Source organism: Peromyscus maniculatus, chromosome 18, assembly GCF_049852395.1.
Source record: "Peromyscus maniculatus bairdii isolate BWxNUB_F1_BW_parent chromosome 18, HU_Pman_BW_mat_3.1, whole genome shotgun sequence".
NCBI classification, from domain to species: Eukaryota; Metazoa; Chordata; class Mammalia; order Rodentia; family Cricetidae; genus Peromyscus; species Peromyscus maniculatus.
In genome coordinates, this window is record NC_134869.1 from 29397320 (window position 1) to 29419378 (window position 22059).

At 35.4% G+C, this 22059-nt stretch overlaps 1 long non-coding RNA gene across 2 annotated transcripts in view; it reads left to right on the top strand.

Moving 5' to 3' along the window:
- LOC121823739 (uncharacterized) overlaps positions 1 to 16175 on the top strand; it is a 71022-nt gene extending 54847 nt beyond the window's left edge. Inside the window, exons 3-4 of one of the 2 annotated variants that reach the window (XR_006065290.2) lie at positions 14816 to 14970; positions 15822 to 16175. This is a non-coding gene — a long non-coding RNA (uncharacterized LOC121823739). The remainder of the gene's footprint in view (positions 1 to 14815; positions 14971 to 15821) is intronic. The other variant, XR_006065291.2, reaches the window with a different exon arrangement.
- Positions 16176 to 22059: the final 5884 nt, after the last annotated feature.

Below are 22059 nucleotides of genomic sequence, written 5' to 3' on the forward strand. Positions count from 1 at the left end.
TAAGAAGAATAAGGAAAACAGATGGTTATTAACTAGTTCAATACAGTTTTATGTCACAATTTATTCAACAAATAATTATTAAAGTTCTTCCAGACAATAGGATTGCTCTTCTGGACAATGGGATTACTCTTCCAGACAATGGGATTACTGTGGTCAGCAAGATGAGACCCTGTCTTACAGAGATAAATTATAGTATAAGATACATAGAATAAAACATAAAACTATTCGATTTTAAGAAATGGTAAGAGGTATTTTTAAAGTTTTGTAATGGGTTAGAGAAATTGTTCAGTGATTAAGAGCAAGTTTTTCTCTTGTGAAGGACCCAAGTTTGGCTCCCAGCATCCTTGTCTAGTGGACCACAGCCAGCTGTAAATTCCAGCTATAGAGATCCAGGGAGATCTGATACCTCTGACCGCTCTCTGTAGGCAATGTTTTCATATGCATGTAGGTCAAAACAGATACACACACACACACACACACACACACACACACACACACACACACACACACACATACACACACACACCCACACACACAGGGAGGGAGAGACAGGAGACAGAGAGACAGAGGAAGACCAGGGACAGAGACAAATAGACAGAGACAGAGAGAATTAAAAACTTTTTTAAAAAGAAACTTTGTAAGCACTTGGACAAAAACTGGTATTTGTGGTGGGGTAATCAGAAAATATCCTTAGAAAAATAAAGCAATAAAGCTTTAGAAGACATCTTCAATTTGAGGACAATATACATTGGCAGAAAAAAAACAGAAGAATAAGAATTAAAGACAGAGTAGATAAGTTTGAACATTTTAAAACTTACTAAAAGATCCATATAACTGTTGCACTTAGAGAAAAAGTTGAGACTGAAATTGAGGTATAAAGGCAGAAGCATGATGGCCTTGATTCAATCCCAGGATGTCAGGTGAACACATTTAAAAGTGTTTTCTTATAGAACTACTGACACGTTTATAGGCAATTAAGTGAGGAAAGAGCTGAAAAAGTGAAGACCTTGGAGTCTAGAGGAGAGAGCCAAACCATAAAAGATGTTAATTTGGACTAGAACAGTGGTTGAGTTAAAAACAGGAATGGTCAAGTAACAAAATACTGTTAGAGTAGCAGCTAAGCTCAGCCTATTGATGCAGGTCTGTGATCCTAAATATATATTGACAAAAGGCCACCACAAGAAGACCACTTGTTCAAGATGTTCCTGCAGAAAAGGTAGAAGACCAGCCTGGGCACTACAAGGAGACCTATCTCAAAAATTTTTAAGGGGGATTGGCATATAACTCATAAGTAGTATCTACAAGACTCCAGGCTCATCCTCAAATAGCAAATAAAACAATAAAAAAACAATGTCTTAGTCAATGTTCTTCTGCTGTGAAGAGACATCATGTCCATGGCAACTCATAAAGGAAAGCATTAAATTGGGGCACTCTGGCAGTTTCAGAGGTTTAATCCATCATCATCAGTATGGCATGCAGGCAGACATGGTGATAGAGAAGTGGCTGAGAATTCTACATCTGAATCTGTAGGCAGCAGGAAGAGAGAACCACTGGGCTGGGTTTGTGCTTTTGAAACCTCAAAGTCCACCCCCTAGTGACACATTTCCTTCAATAAGGCCACAACTATTCCAACAAGGCCACACCTATTAATCCTGCTGAAGTAATGACATTCTCTGATGACTAAGCATTTAAACACATGAGCCTATGAAGGCCAGTCTTCTACACAACACCACAAATAATGTGGAATCTATCATAATTATGGACAAGGCCTGGTGTGAAGTATGTTATAATAAGGACACATGAGTGTAGCACCTGATATATTATGATGGGGATATATGAGAAGCAGCATTCTTAGAGACAAGATGCTACGCTCAGTTTGGGAGTTTTACATTGTCCATCCAAACACAGATCTTAATAGAAAGTTAGACATTTGTGGCTGGAGAGATGGCTCAGTGATTAAGAGCACTTGCTCCTCTTCCAGACGACCTGAATTCAGTTTTCAGCACCCAAATCCTACAGCTTATAACTGCCTGGAAGTCCAGCTCAAGGGGATATACATCTTCCTCTAGCCTCCATGGACACAAGCAAAAAATACCATAAATTCACAAACACACATGCATAAGTAAAATAAAAATAAATAGGTGCAAATTGCATGTATCATGCAGGAAGAGAAGGTTAAAGCAAAACATGAAAAAAATCAGAAAGATTTCAGGGTTGAAAAGGGAAAACAGTCAGAAGAAACTGATGGGAGATGTGAGAAGATGAACAATGTCTATAACTGTATGGGTGATGCTGAACTTCTTAATGGGAAACATAATGATGGAAGGATTTGGGGTGGGGACTCAGATATATTTGTCAACAATTCAAAACAGGCTGTCCTCATTATGAGTCAAGCTGTTTTACTAAGCTGTCAACTCATAAGATCTTTTATTATTTTTCTATGATCACCTTTCACTGGGATAGATCATCCCCACTGGTTCTCTATCAATTAATCAGAAATAATGAATTCCCTCTTCAACTCTAACGAGGTATATTTGAAACATAAAATTTGTGTAACTTTAAGACATGAAACATGATGGTTAGGCATATGTGTACATTGTGAAATGATCACCAGCATCAAGTTAACTAACATATTCCTCTCGCATATACCTTTCTTGTGAGAGAATATAGATCTAATCTGTTAGCAAATTTCCAGTGCATAATAATAGTCACCGTTGTCACAGTACTGTACATATGAATTCAAGAAGAGACTCATACCATAGCTAACAGAGGGTTTGTTGTTTAACAATCATCTCCTACCTAGATTGAAACATTCCATACTTCAGGGAAGCTCTTTAAGCAGAGAGGTAAACAACTCAAAATTACTTCAGGAAGTTCATGAAACTGAGCATATCCACTAGGCCCCTCCTTCTCAGGCTAAGTAATAAAAGCTGCAAAGAAGACTGTCAGATAAGCCAGGCTTCAGTGAAGACCCGGGAACCAGACCAGCTCCCTGGGCGAAGCAGAATGCAGCTGAGCTGCCTGGAAGAGGTTTAGAACCACGTCACTTGAAAAGGACACTCTCCATCAAACTGAGCTGCCTCACAGCGACACCATGTGCTGCAGGTTTCCTTGCTTTTGTGAGCTATCACCCATCCTGGGGTGGGCCTTGATTATGCAGCTGTCTGCAAGTCACTTCTGCTCATCTAAGTAACCCCTCGCCCATACTCCTGCAAGTAACACTAATGTAACTCAATGTAACACATGGTTATCTGTGTCTATCCTAAGCTTCCTATCTGGGGAGAGTACTTGTGAGGGTAGTGTCTCCCCAGGGAAAGTTTTATCACACCACAGGCCTCTTTAATACTCTCTTTCAATTACCCCCCTCCCTACTTTCTTGCTTGTAACTCTTACACCCCCCTGCTTCCATAATCCTGAATGTAATGTAAACACATCCCGTGTAGAAAGTGCTGTTTTATATACGAAGAGATATGGGGAAAGATTGCTGTCTCAGTGGAAAAGTAAATTTTTATGTGTTTTTCTCATATGAAAAATGAGCTAGAAGAAGTATGTACAACAAATACACTATTATTCATAACAAAAGTACTATAACAGTGCAGCCACAGCAAAGCTTTATAGATTTTATTTAATGTCCATAGTGTTAAGAGACTTTAATAAATGTATTCTATTTCTAATTAGTGTGGTATGGAGAAATAAAAGTGATTCAATATATTTTTTAAAATATTTCTATGTATCTCATTGGTCATAATATTGAAATAACATAACTGTTTTTTCTGTTATATTCTAGAGCCACAGAATCCATTTTTTTGCAACTTGTTAACATGTATATATTAAAAAATTAATATTTATATTAGAGAAATAAATTAATAAATATTAGCCCTATGTGCTTCAAAATACTTTTTTGTTCTTTGTTTTTACATTATTTCTTTCTTTCTTTCTTTTTTTTTTTTTTGGTTGTGAGCCTAGCCTTTAACAGCTGAGCCATCTCCCCAGCCCTATTTCTTTTTTTTTTTTAAGATTTACAACTACATCATTTCCATGTCCATTTCCTCCCATATACCCCTCCTTATTTCTTTAAAATTCATGCTCTTTTTCCATTAAATTTTGTTAAATACGTATATTTTAAATGTTAACTGTATACATATATAATATTACCTGTATGATATTGGAAAACCAATTGGTGTGCTTGTCCCTGGGGGTGATGATTTCTCTCACTCTCAACATTGTTCAGCTGCTTGCAATTCTTTGTGTAGGGCTTTCCGCATTGAGTTTAACATGTCAATTGTTAGTGCCCTTGCTCAGCTAATGTTTAGGCAGTCATGAGCTGGTTTGTTTGTTTTTCCTTGTTTTTGAATCCTGCCTTTTTGTTGCATTTCTATACAGATTCCTATATCTAGATAGATTCAAACTCACAGGCAGGAAAGGGCATGCATACTTGTAATTTAATCAGACTAGGGACATAAAGCCAACGAGCAACATAAGTCCAAGTGACTCCTTATTTAAGCTGTTTATTCCTTACCAAACTAGATAACTTAAATAGTATTGTAGGTGATTATTAACTTCCTAAGACAGATGCCATTAAGTACTATAAGTTATATGGCTTTTAAAACATAAAAATTATCATCAGTATGAATTCAAGAAGTCCAAACTCAGGGTCTCAGCAAAACCATACTCCCTCTGCATCTTGAAGAATGTATTTGGTCTTTTCTGTAAATTTGAATAGATATTTTTACATATTATGCACAAAGGTTTACAACCAGAGTAAACAAAAATCTAGAAAAATTATAACACAGTAAGAAAAAATGCTAACAAATTAATGAAAAATCCAGTTTGTTGCATGGGTTTTAGGCACAATACTGGTAGAACATATAAATCAGTTACAAAAGGAAAATAACTTGTTGTGGAAACTAAATCTTGTGTGAACAATATATTTTGGTCACAAATTCACACTAGAAATTCCATAGCAAATGTGTACCACGTGTGCCACTGGGAAGATAGAGCATGCTGCGATCAGACCATTTTGTGATTTCACTGCAACATGATGATTGGATACTGAATTTAATCACGCCATGTCTGGGATCTGGCATTCTACCAACTATAGCACAGCTGGCCACCCTGTGAGCATGGTAGAAACTCACCAGACCTCTATAGTAAGCATGTCTCCAGCTGGTCCTTTGATTATTTCAGAGCAAAGAAGAAAGAATTGCAGACATCATCTACATTTTCAGAAATGGCATGACTCATGTGATTAGACTTGTCTTACATATCTTGCTACTCAAGTGTATCTCTCTGAGTGACTGCTGTGATAAACTCATAAAATGGGTGTCCAGACAGATGTAACTGTAATTCTAATGAATTATGAATGGATGTACTTAGTTAATAGTCTCAAAAATGTCAAATTGTGCTGTGAGTGAATGTAGAGTAGTATTGTAGCCTCAGTGATCTACCTTTCTACTGACTAAAATCACATGTATTATTATGGAAATATAGGCTATTAGTTAAAGAACTTTGTTTTGCTACCAAATAAGATACATTAAATAAATGGATTTTTAATTTATTACATTTAGTCTTTAGAAGAATTCATTTGTATTTTTTGATAATATCATGAATAGATATAATGTATTTTGAAGAAGTCTATCCACTATTCACTCCCCTCTCCCCACTACCACATTTCCCTACCACAATCAAGTGCTCTTTTAAAGACCCATTAAGTCCATGTAGTGCTGCTTTTATGAGCATGTGTGTAGAACAGTATACAAACATGGGTAGCCCCTCAGCAGCTACATCCCTCAAGGAAATGCACTCTCCCCCAGAAGCCAACAATTGTCAATTTATAATCACATAAGGGTAGGACTTCATGAGACCCCTGCTCCCCCACTATCCATTCTGGGATTTTAGGAAGGCTTGATCTTAGTTAGACCTTGGGCAAGAATCACAGCTTCTCTGAATTCATGGGTGCAATGGCTCTGTCGTGTCTTGACAAATACTAAAGCACTGCAGAGCTTTACTAGCTCTGACTCTTAGACACTTTCTGGCCACTCTCTTCTCCAATGATCCCCGAACACTGGGAAGAGGTCAAAGATTTATATATCCCTCCTAGAGATGAGCCCTCTACAATTCCTTACTCACTGCATATTGACCAATTGTGAGTCTCTCTACCTTCTGTGGTCAATATTGCAATGACTCTTGCTCCTAACCTCACCTAAATCACAAACTTCAGAAGTTATGTCATGTTTTCCTTTAACAAGTTCTCAAATATTGATTTCATTAACAGAAAAACAGAGATACTATGAAAGAAAACTGACCTAGATAGGGAATACTAGGGTTCTTACAGCTTTGAGTTGGCCCTGTGTTTAATTCATTTGCTGACTAAATATTATGGAGTTCCCATACTGTATATATAAGGTTTTTGGAAGTTGGGTTCTGAAAGGACACCATCATTCTTTGCAATTTCCCAATGGGAAAATTGTAGCAAGCCCGGAAGCATAGTCCACATGTGCGTCTGGGAGTAAATGGTGAACAACCAGCTATACCTGTTTCAATTTTGTTTTGTTGAGTGCTTAGGACATTTAATGAGAATTTTAGCAGAAGTACAGGAGTGACGGGGCTTTTTAAATGCATGGGTCATTTACTCGGAAGCAAATCTCAAAGCTTTCCCCCAAAGTATGTGCACACATGAAGAACTGAAACTTCAAACAAGGTTTTATGATTCTATGGTCAATATAAGTGAACATAAATGCACTCTTATGGTACATTTATATAGACTAATCTTTTAAACTATTACTATTATCATTTAATGTTAATTTGGCATTAAGACAAATGAGATGAAAACATTGGCTGTTTAAAGAGATTCAAATTCTTTTCTACTTAATTTTACCTGTCACCGCCTTCCACATCTATAAAAATTCATTTTTAAAAAGTTTATATTTCCTAATTTAGACCTCTACAGTATAGTTCCATGCTATTTCTGAAGGAAAGGATGACTCAATTTAAAACCTACTTTCCAAATTGTTAAATATTTCGATCAGCTCTTCATAAATACTGTTTTAGTTCTTTGCCTCCATCGGAACTGCAAAACAAGAAAACAGCCATGATGTTTGGCAAGGTATAGGACCAGAATTCATAAATAGATATATTCTCTACCACACGTTAGTATCTCAAGACATTAACTACCTGCAGATAACATGCAGTAGCATACAATATAAAAGATGCTTCACTGTAAATATTAACTGAGATTTATAATTGAAATTTTACCTCTGTCCCTTTTCAAATACCGTTTTTCAGTTAATAAGCATTTTCCCTAATTGGCATATTCTAATACCCTCGATGCTCATTTCTATTATAGACACATCACTCTGACAGATGTTTGTAACAGAAATGTTTATCTCAATATTGGCAGAGAAACATCTGCTGCTAGGAGAGATTGGCCATTTTTATTTCTCCAACTATTAGGCCAATGGCTCATCACCAAAAACAATATGATTCATCTTGGGCAAATATATTCATGTTATATGGGATAGGAAAATATTTCCTCAATATTCCATGGCATTCCAAATGTCTTCCACTTAGCCACATAAATTTTTTTCTATTTCATAATCTTTTTATTTGCCTGTGTCTCTACAAACCAAAAATAATAACAATGAGACTGGAGATTCATAACTCAACTAAAAACAATCTGAGTATTGGCATGAGAAAATAATGTAATTTAAAAGATAAACCTTTTGTTAATTCTTCTGAAAATAACTGCATACTTAAAATAAATTTTCTCACTGAGAGTTAGTCTAGACATATACTTAACTTTTTCTCAAATTTTGTGACTACACAAAGATTATTTATCTTTTCTTGATGTTTAAGTCCCAGAAAGCTTGAGAGGGCACTAAATTGAATAATCCATGATGTGCATCTTCCTATCACTTCTTTCATTATTTATTTTATTTTTGACGTGAAAATTATAGCATTTTCTCCTTTCTTTCTCCACTCCTAACCTTCTAGTTTGCCCCTACTTGTTCATTTTCAAGTTTATGGACTCTATTAAAAAATTGTTTTTACATGCATATATGTACATTCATATATATGAATAGATAACTGTAGACAGACAGACAGACAGATAGATAGATCGATAGATATTACAACCTTCTTTACTTCTAAGGATAAAGTCAAACTATTTACATTCTTATTTAGTGAATACAAGTAATGAGTTTTCCTTTTCATTAGCAACGCCTAATGTTTCTGATGTAAAGACTCTTAGCCACGATGGTTACCTCTCTAATGAAGTGTGGAATGACACTAAAGAGTACAACATTGCTCTTACTTCCGGCATGAGAAAAGCCAAGCATGTCAGAAATCACTGCATTGATTTGAGCCCATGTATTTTTTGTCTAATCCTCATAAAGAAAATGATAGCATCATTTTAAAAAGTAAAATTTCCCCCCAGAAAATGAATTATAAGTTATATCTTTTCCTATAATCCCCTTCTTTGTTTTTATGACAAATTCTCCATAAGTGGATGAAACTTATCTGAGACCAGAATAATTAAGGACTGACTAAAGCATTTCAGGCATTCACAGCAGTGGGTTATCTTATTCACTTGCAATGAAATATGCGTCCCGTTGATTAATACATGTAGGAATTGGTTCCAACATCTTCATAGCTGGGTAGGACTTAGACAATTAGTTAATCCTTCATAAAAACATTGGCAAATACTTATAATCTCTAACTCAGAAGATTGCAGATACTTCTTGGTATAGTTCTCAGGATAGTATTTGATACACAGTAAATTATTATTGTTATCATTTTGCTATTGAGTAAGTAAAATAAAAGGGACACCATGAGAATGTTTAAAAAAGTATATCACCCACGTTTGTTTTTTTTTATTTCAAACTAATTGTATCAATTAATAATACACTCATTCATCCGATCAGTAAGTAATTATTTTTAAGCCATAGTCTCTATGAAGCAATTTGTTAAGGAGTGTAATTGTGGCATTAAACAGGAGAGAAGTATCCTGGCCACTGGAGAACTCACAGAATTCCACAGCTGTGCAGTTACAAGTTCAACTAATGGGAGAATTGCTATATGACAGAGCCCCATCACCAATATTTGTAATAACTGCACATTTTAATCAAGTTTGCCCACTACTATTATTTCTAATTTTCACAATAATGTTGAATATTTCAAGGTCATATTTCACCTGTACAGATAAGGAGGTTTGGGGGAGCTTAATGTGTTTTCTGAGTTACGTATGTGATACAGTTACAAGTCAGTGTTCATGTTTTCCCTTTTATTTCTCCATTATTACAAAGCAAAGGCTGCTTTTGGGGGAACCCTGTTTCTTCTGTCCATGCCATCCCTTTTCCACTGAGTGTTTTCTTGCCTCTTAGGATACATTTTATAGTTTCTAAGCAAACCAAAGGCATAAATATTCACAAGACCAAATCAAGAAAAGATAAGAAGGGTTTCACCAAGTCCGACACTTAGTTCAGGAGCTATTGATAACTGATAGCTGCCCAGGGAGAGAGAATTAGTTTTCTTCATGGCTGCAGGCCTGGGGGACTACCCATGCTTCAGTAGATGGCCTTATACCCGTGCACATACTGGCAGCCTATGTCGCCTACTGGGTAAAGGAAAACAAATAGCTTAATATGCTCAAGGCCCTTGGTTCCTACATTTGATACCCAAAAACAAAAAAAAAATGGGAGGAAGAACAACAAAAACAAACAAAAATAATTCCTGAGCACATGAAAACACATGCCGTGTATTAGCCTAAGATGTCCAGGTTATATGAGTCCAGAAATTTATAAGCTATGGTGGGACAATTTTAAAACAAAACTCTCATATCTGTTAATTCAAGATATGAAAACTATCACAAAGGCCTAAAATGATTAAGAAGCTGAGAAATACCAGAAAACAGCTAGAAAAATAATGTTTTTAATTCATTGCTTAAAAGACTCTAAAATAGTTTTCTACACTTTTGCTTTGTCTTTTTAAAATGAAAGTTATTTCATAATAGGTTCTATAAAATAGAACTATGATTGATCAAAATATATTTTGCTGTTACTGTTAGTTGTTTTAAAAGTTGGAAACCACACTTTTATACTTCCAATAATTAGAATATTTATGATAACGATCTAGCTTCTGGCCTCACAAATTTCACTTTTTATCCTTACTACTTTTTCTGGTGCTGAAAGTCAGAGGACAAAAACATATTTCAGCATAATCCTGTCCTTGTCAGAATGTCCTAGAGAGGTTGCATAGTAAATCCCGTAATTATTTTTGAAAGCTATTCATAACTAGCAATCATTTACCTACATCCTCACATTACTGTGAACCATTCAACTGTATTCTGCTAAACCAAAACTAAATATGTTCTTGATATTGCTTAAGTGGATCCAATAATTGTGTATCATATCCTACAGACATCATGGTAGAGGAATATGAAGGAGAATCATAAAATATAAGGAAAACACAACACTAACAAGCAACAGGTTAAAGGAAACAGAGAAATTCCAAGAAAAATAAAAACCAAACAATTTTCTACTATGTCAAAGCAAAGCAAAAGCAAACATACATTTAAAATGTGATTTAACTTAATGCACAGAATCAGTTTCTTATTTCTTTTTGAGACAGGGTTTCTCTGTGTAGTTTTGCTACCTGTCCTGGATCTCACTCTGTAGACCAGGCTGGCCTCGAACTCACAGAGATCTGCCTGGCTCTGCCTCCTGAGTGTTGGGTTTAAAGATGTGTGCCACCACTACCTGGCCATATTTTTTTTTCTTGAAAGCTATATATAGTAATGTGAAAACTTAAAAATTCACTGAAAAAAGTCATGAACAAGGGAACAGTCTCTTAATTATTGCATTTTCAAGCATCCCTCTTAGGGTCATCCTTGTTAGCTTGCATCTCTGGAGCTGTGGGTTGTAGTCTTGTTATCCTTTGCTTTACAACTAGTATCCACTTATGAGTGAGTACATTTCATGTTTGTCTTTCTGAGTCTGGGTTACCTCACTCAGGATGATTTTCTAGTTCCATCCATTTGCCTTCAAATTTCATGATGACATTTTTTTTCTGCTGAATAGTACTCCATTGTGTACATGTACCACGTCTTCTTTATCCACTCTTCAGTTGAGGATCATTTTTAGAGTAAAATTGGAAGTAAGTTCAGAATCAGCATTATCATTAGAGATAAATTTAGTAGATTCATCCCTACTCAGTTTATCTTAGGAGCCAGGAGACAAATCAGATACAACAGACTCTGACACAGTGGTACACATGCACAGACACGCACACAACCTGTTGTATCACTTGTCTCATCTAATTTAACAGCTTGTCTGTCTGTCTGTCTTCATCAGGGTATGCTATCTTCACTAAGGACAGATCTTATCTTTTATCTCTAAGCTCTGCTAGTACAAATTTGGACAAACTCAGAAACTAAGCAAGTGAAAAATGGAAAAAACGGTAGAAGGAGAGATTTTCTGTCTTCTCTCATAATTTCTGTGCATCACAGTATCTGATGGCTAGCACCACTGAACACAGCACTGAGCTGCAAACAAGGAGGTGACTCATGAATCACTCATTATGTGTCATGTTCCATTACATACTTTATGAATATGTAGATCACTTTTCTACTCATATACATCACATCTGTTCATTCAATAAATATATATTGAGTACCTACTAAATGACAGGCATTGTCACGGACCATAAAGAGTATTGAACAAAATGGCTATAACTTTGTGGTGTAGCTGGAAGTTTTTCTGTGTTCTGCCCAGTCCGCAGCTGCTCAGACCCAAGTAAACACACAGAGGCTTATATTAAGGCTTATATTAATTATAACTACTTGACCATTAGCTCAGGCCTACCACTGACTAGCTCTTACACTTAAACTCAGCCCTTTTCTGTTAATATACATGTCATGATGTGTTCTGTGGCTTTACCTGTGTGCTATTACATGCTGCTCCCTGGACAGCAGGCTGGCATCTCTTGACTCAGCCTTCCTTGCTCAGAATTCTCCTTGTCTGCTTATCCTGCATATACTTCCTGCCTGGTCAATCAGCATTTTATTTGTCAACCAATCAGAGCAGCATATTGACAGCATACAGAGTGATATCACCATCGTTGTGGTGTATTTATCTATGTACTGTTATTGTCCAAACTCTCATTGTTAAAAATTAAGCCTAGATTTAATGTTTTGTCTCCCACAATAACCTGTAATTCATGTTTAAGCATAGTAATCTGAATACTATTTTCTACAGCTAAGCTAATGTATACTTTACAAAACAATAAACTATTGTAATACTATAACTTTAGTTCTTAAGTTGTGCACTGAATGATACCTCACAGCCCAATGGAAACTGTTTCTATCTTCCCAGAAAGACTTTCTAAAGGAGCATTTGTGTACACATGGCTACTACAGAACAGGGCCCATAGTTTATTTCAGCAAAGAGGAAATCTAGATGTCCTTTCATGCAGCATCACTCCATAGCATCTAAAAATTCATGATCTGAAAATACCAAGCAGCCAGATGATATGGGTTAATATGTGAGCATCTTTGGTGGTCAAAAATAGATGCTTGGCAGAATACATCATTCCCTATCATTGGTGATTGAAATTCTGATTTCTGTATCAGTTTAAGTAACTCATTTCAAGGCTCTGGAGCACAGTCTGATTAGACTTCTAAAACCTTTTGGCTGTTGTCTTACCTCAATAGAGTTTCAAACAAATAGTCCTAAATGTTTTTTATTTAAAAATAACTCTGGTTTAAAACACCCTTTCCCGGGGCTCTCTCTCTTACAATTTCCTGCCATTCAAGTTTTTCCAAATGTCCTTCTGTTTGTTATTTGAGAAATGAATTCAGTCTCTTTTTAACATTAACAAAATGTTTTCATGTGAAAGCAGTGTTTACTTCACTTTTTTTTTTTGAGCTAGCCTTTCTATTCCTCTGGGCAGGGAGAAAGTGTTATTTTATGCTTGTTGTTATGTTTAAAGTTTAGTTTGTTCCTTCCAGAAATAATACATGGAAAAACAAGGTTACAAGAAAATTATAGTTTTTAAATTAAATAAAACCTACTAGTTACTTACCACTGAAGAACATGAACGCTTAAACATTTCAACTCTTACCATTCCTTGTACTTTGGAAGATATGGGATGTGGCATCTCATGATCAAATGTTTGTTCTGTCACAAAACTGCAAACCTCAATCAACTGCTTATATTGCTATGGGTATAAATTTTCAGTGACTTTCCTCCCTATTCCTACGGGTGAATCTAAGCAAATTTAGCCTAGTATAAAGATTAGATGTTCTAAGGCACTTTGTGCACTCCATAATGTTTATTCTTTCTTGACAGGATTGTAAAATTATCAGTTTTTCAGAGAAGTCATTTGAGAGGTTTGGAGGTATAATTTGGGGGAAGTCGGCAGGTCTTTCAAATCAAGCATTCATGGCTATCCCCTCATCTTCTCATCGTACTTTCCTCCCTATGGTCTTATGCACTCACCAACTTAAGCCACAGTTATTTCCAAGATTAGCATAATAACTACATATTTTAGCTATTCATTATCTCTCCTTATGAGAGCAACAACTTCAAGATATACATTATCTATTATGTTTTCTATGTACTTATAAAACTTAGGGAAGTGTTTAACACCTAGTAGACCCTCAAGTATTATATGCATTATGAATGAAACTTTTATAACTACTATAAAGGAAATAGTAATTATGCAATTACCAGCACAAATATTTAAGTATAGAAAGTTTTTATTCTGTTTTGAAAATACAGAATATGTCCTAGAAACATAAAGGTGAGGGTGTTGTATAACTGAACAAGATGCTAAGTGCAAAATTAACCTTGACTGATAGAAACACTTCAGCATATAAGAACATTTCGGTATGAATGAGCCATAACATTTATAGTTCTTTATAAGAATGGCAGCACAAACATCCAAAGAAAACTCAAGGTTGATCATGGCTTAAAATACCAATGGTGAAAAATGCTTGTATATATTATGTATTTTATTTATGGGCATGCTGAAGTATCCAAGAGAATATTTATCATCAATTAAAACTTTTTAATAAAAGATATTTGAAATGTGGGAAAAGAAACTAGATGCTACTTTTATTGACTGAGAAGCTGAAGGTCTAACACTTGTACATATTTCCTGCCCCCATTTAAGTGCAAAAATATCTTACCTTGGAGGGAATTAAGACTCCTATATCTAGGATGAAAAATTGGTGAAACAGTTAATCTATAGCTTTGTCTTACCACTAGGCTTGTAAGCCCATTTTATTGGGTCAGAGATGACTTTATAAAAGGCTCTGAAAGGAGATTTTGATTAAATTTTTTCATAAAATAGTTTGAGACAAAAGAGTTATAACATACTTTACTTGATCATGTTGATTCCAGCTGAAAGGGTAGGAGGAACAATAGACATAGAAGAGAGGTTAGTTTTCATTGTTCTCAAACCCAGTAGGACTCATCTCGGTTGGGAATGAAGCAAGAGAAGGCCCCTTCTTTTAAGAATCAGTGTGAAGGAGACTGCAGTCATGAAGAAAAGTATCTTAAGTGGTCCTCATTATGTACTGTAACTCTATGACAGGGGCTGGCCAATGTTTAGAAAGATAAAGCCCCTTCTTTAACACTCACTGTGATCTTCAAATATGAAAATATCCTGGATAAACAGAGGAGATGTTTGAATGTGGAAGAGCAAACCACTTTCCCAAGCCTCCAGTCATGGATGGCAATAAGAAATGAGTCTATAGTTCCTCTACATCTGACCAGAGGAAGCGTGGTTGCTTACTCTAAATACTCTTTCTTAACAGAAGACAATCAACATAAAAATACACTAAGATGGACATTGTCATCATCAGAATCAACAACAGATTCAAGTCCTATACTGATAAGCAAGAATGGGTCTCCTTGGATGTGGAAAGAAGAAACCAAAAGGAAATCAAATACAAAGGGAAAAAGAAGAAAGGTAAGAATTTGACTGTATTGCAGTCAATGTCCACAATGTCACAGATAACTGAAGAAAGATGTTATTGGGTAGATGGGTAGACCTATAGTTTAGGGTTTTAGGATGCAGGGTGACTGATGAAATGCACGTGAGTAAGATGGTGTCTTATAAACAACAAATTATAAACACATAGCTGATGTTATGTAGTACAAATTTGTGCTGTAAAATATCAATTAATTACTAAATTACAGCAACATCCATGGTGGTTCAATTTATTTTGGTTTGTTTTTCCAGTAACAGATGTCCATCTTCTTTGCTGATTGCCAAGCCCCATGAGTCTGTTGTGATAATAGCTGTGGGGCTTATTTAAAAAATATAATTTGTTTAATTGGAGATAGACTGAATATTTCAATGCTGAAAAATGAAATTAAACTATTTAAAAAAAAAACACAGAGTTCCAGGAAAATCACTCACATTTCTCCTGTCTGATATACATAGAAAAATCATCAGGCTTAAAATTTTAGTATGTATAAACACTTGAACTTAGCACTTGCCTATGTGCTGTGATTTACCGGAGCATTACTTTAAATGCACAGAATGAATAAAATGAGAATGGAACCTGCAGGTCTTGACAGACTTTATTAGCCCAGTGAGACATTATTTGGAAATGTCAAATTGACCACCTACTGAAATCTGCCAAAGCCCTCCCTTCTCTCCAAATGTCACCAGTTTGCTCAAAATAAACACAATGGATTGACTGACATGCTACTAGCTTTACAAGATGATATTTTAAAGACATCTATATTTCATTGTTTTTTTTTTGTTCCTCTGAACATTGAATAACATATTTGATTTTTTTACCTTTTCCCCAGCAGAGTGTCATAAAGCTCTGGTTGCCCTCTTCACGATGAACTTCCCATTGATAGTGCTCCTGCAGTACACTCTTGAAGAATTTCAATGCCTTCTGCAACCCCACATGAAAAGAACACAGCGCTGAGGTCAGAATCTGAGTTCAGGATCTGCCCTTTGCTGATGATGTGGCATTTGAAGAAGGATCAGTCTGTCTAGTTTCCTTCCTGGGAAAATACAATGCTCCCAAGAACTCCACTTCCTTCCTGATGCCTAAAAAGTCTGCCATTCAACCATATACTGAGAAACACAATGAAATAATGCAGTACATTGAAAAACCAAAAGCATTTACATCAGTAATTTTTTTAATAAAATAGTCTCAGACTTGACATTTTGACTTAAATTTTTCATTTGAGAAAACAACCACTGTCACTGATATTTAATCAGTATATATGGGTATGTATGTATAACTTGATACACATACATATATATTCATACTCACTTAAGTTATACTCCTAAAATATATGTATGTATAGATAGATAGATAGATAGATAGATAGATAGATAGATAGATATAGGTAGATTCATAAAATTTAGGTTAGTAAATATATTTTAGAAACAAACCCATGTTCCAGATACAATCTTAAATCCATTGAAGTAATACACATTGTCCGAGTTGCCAATGTTAAGATCTGCTTAGTTGAAAAACTCTATCTAGCCTTGTGATGACTACAAAAGCAACCACCCTATAAAACACTCGATATGTTGTTTGCATTTTAAAATATGCTTTAAATCACAAAAATGAACTAGTGCCAAAAACTTGTTATGTTTCCTAACTATTTAAATATAATATGATGAAAGTATATCCTGGTTAGGAAATGACAGTAACTGTGTAATTACATTTAGTGCTTAGTTTTTAACCTCCTAAATAAATGTAAGGTATTTTTCTAGCATACAGATAAAACAAAGGCAAAGTTTTCCCCCCAAACAACTAAGTTCAACAGAGTTGTCATTTACTCCTTGTAAGAACAATTCCACATGCACGTATACATGTGATTTGACATGTTAGACATTGACTAACCCAATATCTCAAAATGTAGACTGCTAAATATCTTTTATTGTAAGAGACTTCAAATGTATGTTAAGGTAGGAGGAGTATGGTCCTCCAAAGATTTATGACTAATAAAAATTCATGTCATGAATTTATTTATTTATTTTTTGGGGGTTTTCAAGATAGAGTTTCTCTGTACCTTTGGAGCCTGTCTTGGACTAGCTCTGTAGATCAGGCTGGCCTCGAACTCACAGAGATCCACCTGCCTCTGCCTCCCGAGTGCTGGGATTACAGGTGTGTACCACCACCGCTTGGCTATTTTTTTTTTAATTGGGGGCAGAGTACATGACATGACATGTGTCTCTGTGTGTCTTTGTGGGTAGGTCTGCAAGAGTTTCCTCTTCCCTCTACCATTTGGGTTCCAGGAATCAAACTCAGGTCACCAGACTTGATAGTAGCTTGTTGCCACACCCAGCCATGGCCACTTCATCGCCCCACTAATTCAATTGTTAACTCACATTAACTACAAAATAACTCAAGGAAAAGGCATTTATGTAAGAACATAAATTTTATAAATGCCTTCTTGAAAATAAAATTTAAAAATTTCAGTGCTTGAAATTGCTCAGTATACTAACTGTATAGATCATTAATAGCAAAAAAAAGAATGTGATACCTCAGTGTAGGCAGCTGCAGTGGTGGTCCAGGTGCTTATGATTTTAGTAGCTTATAATTGCTAACTTAAAAGATTTTTCTTTTTTCTTCAAAGAATTAATATATTATATAATTCAAATCTATAACTACTAATTTCTATTTCCCATATCATTTACTATTACCATTAATGGCATTCCTACAATGACTCAACCTATCGAGACCACTAGATCATTTATAATTTATCATTTTGCTAGTCATCAGTCCTACTCTTTACTTATCCAGCTCAGACACATGTTCATAATTCTTACCTGCTATGAATAACACTTGAATCCCTCTGTCCTTGCTCTCTTAACTCTGCTAATTTCAATATTCTAGAATCTGGCTTTCATACTAAATGTCATCAACTACTCAAAATAAACACAACTAACTCTTGATTTAACTTGTCTTGAGCTACCTTGGTCAAACCCATAACTTACCATCTATATTATTTTGTATTTGTGACAACTTATCTCATCTGAGACCTCAGCCGTACTCTGCATGTTTAAGGAATATCTCAATAAGTTTGTAGATGAATTTTTTGAGCATCTAGTACCCACTTCTCCTATTCACTTCTGATTTAATCAATCAGAATAGACCTTTCTCCCTTTATTGACTGACTGGTCATTATGAATACTTGTAAACCCGTTTCTTGGATTCTTCTCCTGTGAAAGTGGACTGTATACCCCTATATCTGCCTAGGATCAATTTGTATATTTGTATGCAATTTGTCTTCCTCTCCATATCATGAATTATGCATCACAAATATCCTTCATTTCAGACATAATGGATGGAAGATTTTTTTCCTCTATTTGATCATTTCTGTTTCATACAGTATTCTGTAATGATAGACTAAGAGACTAGGAGCAAACTATATGTTAGTACTGCCCAGTTCCTCTGTTTGCTTTTTGGCAAAGTCACTTAAATCATTTGATAGGTTAACTGTCTCCTGTGTATCTCTTATGACTTTGACCACAATCATTTCATCAAAAAAGTTTTTTTAAGAAAGATGAAAAACTACAAATTGGCAAATTAGATGTTTGTTTGTTTTCTACATTTAGTCTTTTATAACCTCATCTCTATGTGTTGTATATATTCATTCATTCTTAAAAGATTATATTTAATTCTAAGATATCACAGTCTTCATTTATGTTTTAATGTGCTATGTTGTTTCTCTCAAAATAACATTCTGTATTTTTTTTCCTGCTTCCTGGTGAACCCGGGAATAGCTCAGAGATCAATCATTTCTCTGTGCTTCTAAATACATGTTCAATTCTTATGGAAAGGATGTGAGGAAAGAGGAAACTTCATTCACTGTTGGTAGAGTTTCAAGGTTCTCCAGCTACTCTGGAAATAAGTGTAGAGAACCCTCAAAAGGCTAAAACTAAATCTCCCATATTATGCAGCAATATCATTGCTTCATATATATAGCAAGGATCTTGACGTCCTTTTCCACAGACACGTACTCAGCCATGGTCATTGCCTTTATAGTCAAAACAACCATGAAATTGGAAGATTCTAAATGCCTTTCAGTTGACAAATGAGTAATGAAAATGCTGTACATAAGTATTATGGAACACTACTCAGCTGTAAAGAAAAAAATGAAATCATTACATTTACAGACATGGAGATGGAACTAGAAAATACTATATTGAGTGAGGTAACTCAGATCTAGGAAAAGAAACATTGCATATCCTCTCTCATCTGTGGGTTCTAACTCCAAATCTGCATATAACCCAGAGTAACCATAGGATCCCAGAAAGCAAAAAAGTACCATGGCAGGTAGTAAACAATTGAAAGAGTTATAGCAAGTTAAAAGTAATTTGAAGACAAAAATGGGAAAATTGGGGGGGGGGTGTTAATTGGAAGGAGATAGGGATATCAACACAGAAGGAGTTGAGAGAAGGGCAAAACAACAGTGAGAATTCTGGAAAAGCCAAAGGAATCATATTTAGCTAAATTACCCACTTACCTAAAATTATATATAATACATATAATTATATGTGCATGCACATACATAGTGTTTAAATGAAAATTTCACACTGGGGCTGCCAGTGCTCTAGCCAAAGACCATAGAATATGGAACAAAAACTCCAATACCAGACATGAATCACCCACTTTTGAGTTGCTGGTCAGAGGAGACCAAGAGACTCTCAAAATATTGCAAGTTACTGATGCTGCTTTCTCACTGCCTCCCAGGGGTGACAGACAAGTTCCCATCAGTGAATACACCTTGCACTTTGGAAACAGGGTCTATAAAGGATCTGACCTGAAAGCCTTCTTCCTGAAGACTAGCATTCAGAGTGCTAGAAGGGGCCACACAGCTTCAAAGGGAAGAAAGCAATCAACTGTCCTACCTAGTTATGACAAACACACACACACACACACACACACACACACACACACACACACACACACACACATTATACATATGATGACACAATGACCAGCATGACATGATAACTTTTATGGTCCAATAGTAGCACTTGTATCTGGTAGTAACCAACAACTCTGTAATTGGACTTAAGGCCTGTTCAACCAGAGGTAAATAATGCATGGAACTTGTAACTTAACAAACTACCTTGAGCTAGTACGGTCATGGATCTTGGAGAACAACCTACAACTGCCCCTGTAGTAAACTAGCATCATTCCAAACTTCCTTCTAAATATATATCTATAGACCCATAGATACGTGTAGCTACCACCCCTCAACAAGAAAAAGTGATTTGTTTGGTTTTGGTTTTGCAACAGACACTGACCATGACAATAAACCATGACTGATCAAAACACAGAGAACAAGTGATTATGTAGCACCTGGCCCTGATTTTTCAGTCTACATCACAACACCTAAGGATAAGGGAGCATGGTGGAAGAGAGGGCCAAAAGATTGTAAGAGTCAGATGATTGAGAACGTGTCTCCTAGAAACGCCAGGGAGGCTACATTCATGAAATCGCCAATCCTGTTATGCAATGGTTGCTTAACAGGAACTGAACAAGGACTAGGCCGACAGCCACACTAACACAGAAGTTCGATGAAGAACTGCAGGCAACTGAAGAATGCTGAGAGTAGAACAAAAAAAGAGCCTTCCCCATTAAGGAGCCACCCAAATGTTATCCAATTCCACGTGGTCAGCACTGAAATCATATTCATACACATAACATTATTGGACTGAGCAAATTGTATTTATATATTCAGGTGTGTGTGTGTGTGTGTGTGTGTGTGTGTGTGTGTATTTCACAATTAAAATAATAATTTAAAGAAGGCCTAGGCCATGAATTTGAAAAAGAAGAGGTCAAAGGAGTACCTAGGAAGGGTTGGAAGGCGGAAACAGAAAGGTGAAATAGTATAAATATACTTTTATTCCAAAAAAATAATTTAAAAGCACCAGGAATTCTAAAATGACAATTTTGCATTTGATGATAGCCCTTGAACAGACTGAGTTCTTGCTTTCTCTGTACATACCATCCTGAATTCTCTCTCTGTTCTGTTCCAAACTAAAGGTTTCCCACTATCCTCTATATCAAGTATTTTCCCTATAGTGTCTAAAAATACCTACTACTTTTCACATCTTTGTGTATCTTTGCTTTAGTACTTTTATTTATCTGCCATAATCAGATGTTAAAAATCATTTTTCGGGTATTATTTTCTACTATGTCCCATTTCTGTTTTATTACAACTTTATCTAATTATGCTACCAGGTTACACTGCCACATGTTGTAAGAAAGTTCTCTACTTTGCTTTTGAAGAACATAGCCAGAGATAAAATAATAACTGACTATAACTCATGTTAACATCTGTACTAACTTATGAATATACTTTATATGTATATATGAAAAGCTTATTTTCCTCTTTTACGTGCATTTTGTTTCTCAACATGCCTCTGAAACTAATGTTTCTTATTGAAGCCAAAAAGTAATTTATTTGATCAAATCAAGATTATTCTCTTAAAACTTACTTCATTCGGCTTTTCTGAAACATTTTATAAAAGGGCACTTATTCTCAGAAACTAGTTTCTCCTAAAATCTTAAAGGAGAGTCTTTGTTTTTATTATACTGTATGATATTTAAACTTTAAATTAGAATCTAATAATTAAAAATTATTTATAAGATGTAAAATTAAACCATTCAAAATAAATATCACTGGTTATTGTTCAATCACTCTTATTAGATCAACTTGAAGCATTTGGCCAGAATATATCCTAAATGGCAACAAAACATGCTCAATACTTTCATCTTTAGGTGAATATATTACTTACAAATGAAATTAAAAGCATCTTTTTTTTTTTTTTTGGTTTTTTTCGAGACAGGGTTTCTCTGTGTAGCTTTGGGCCTTTTCCTGGAACTCACTTGGTAGTCCAAGCTGGCCTCGAACTAAAAGCATCTTTTTTAAGCAGAGCTTAATGTAATGTAGAAAGAACCTGAAGAAACCTACATTCAAGTTTTATTCTTGTTAGTGTAAGTATTAGAGATGAAAGGGAAAGACTGAAATTAGCAGCAGGTTTTATACTAAATTTTCTTACCTA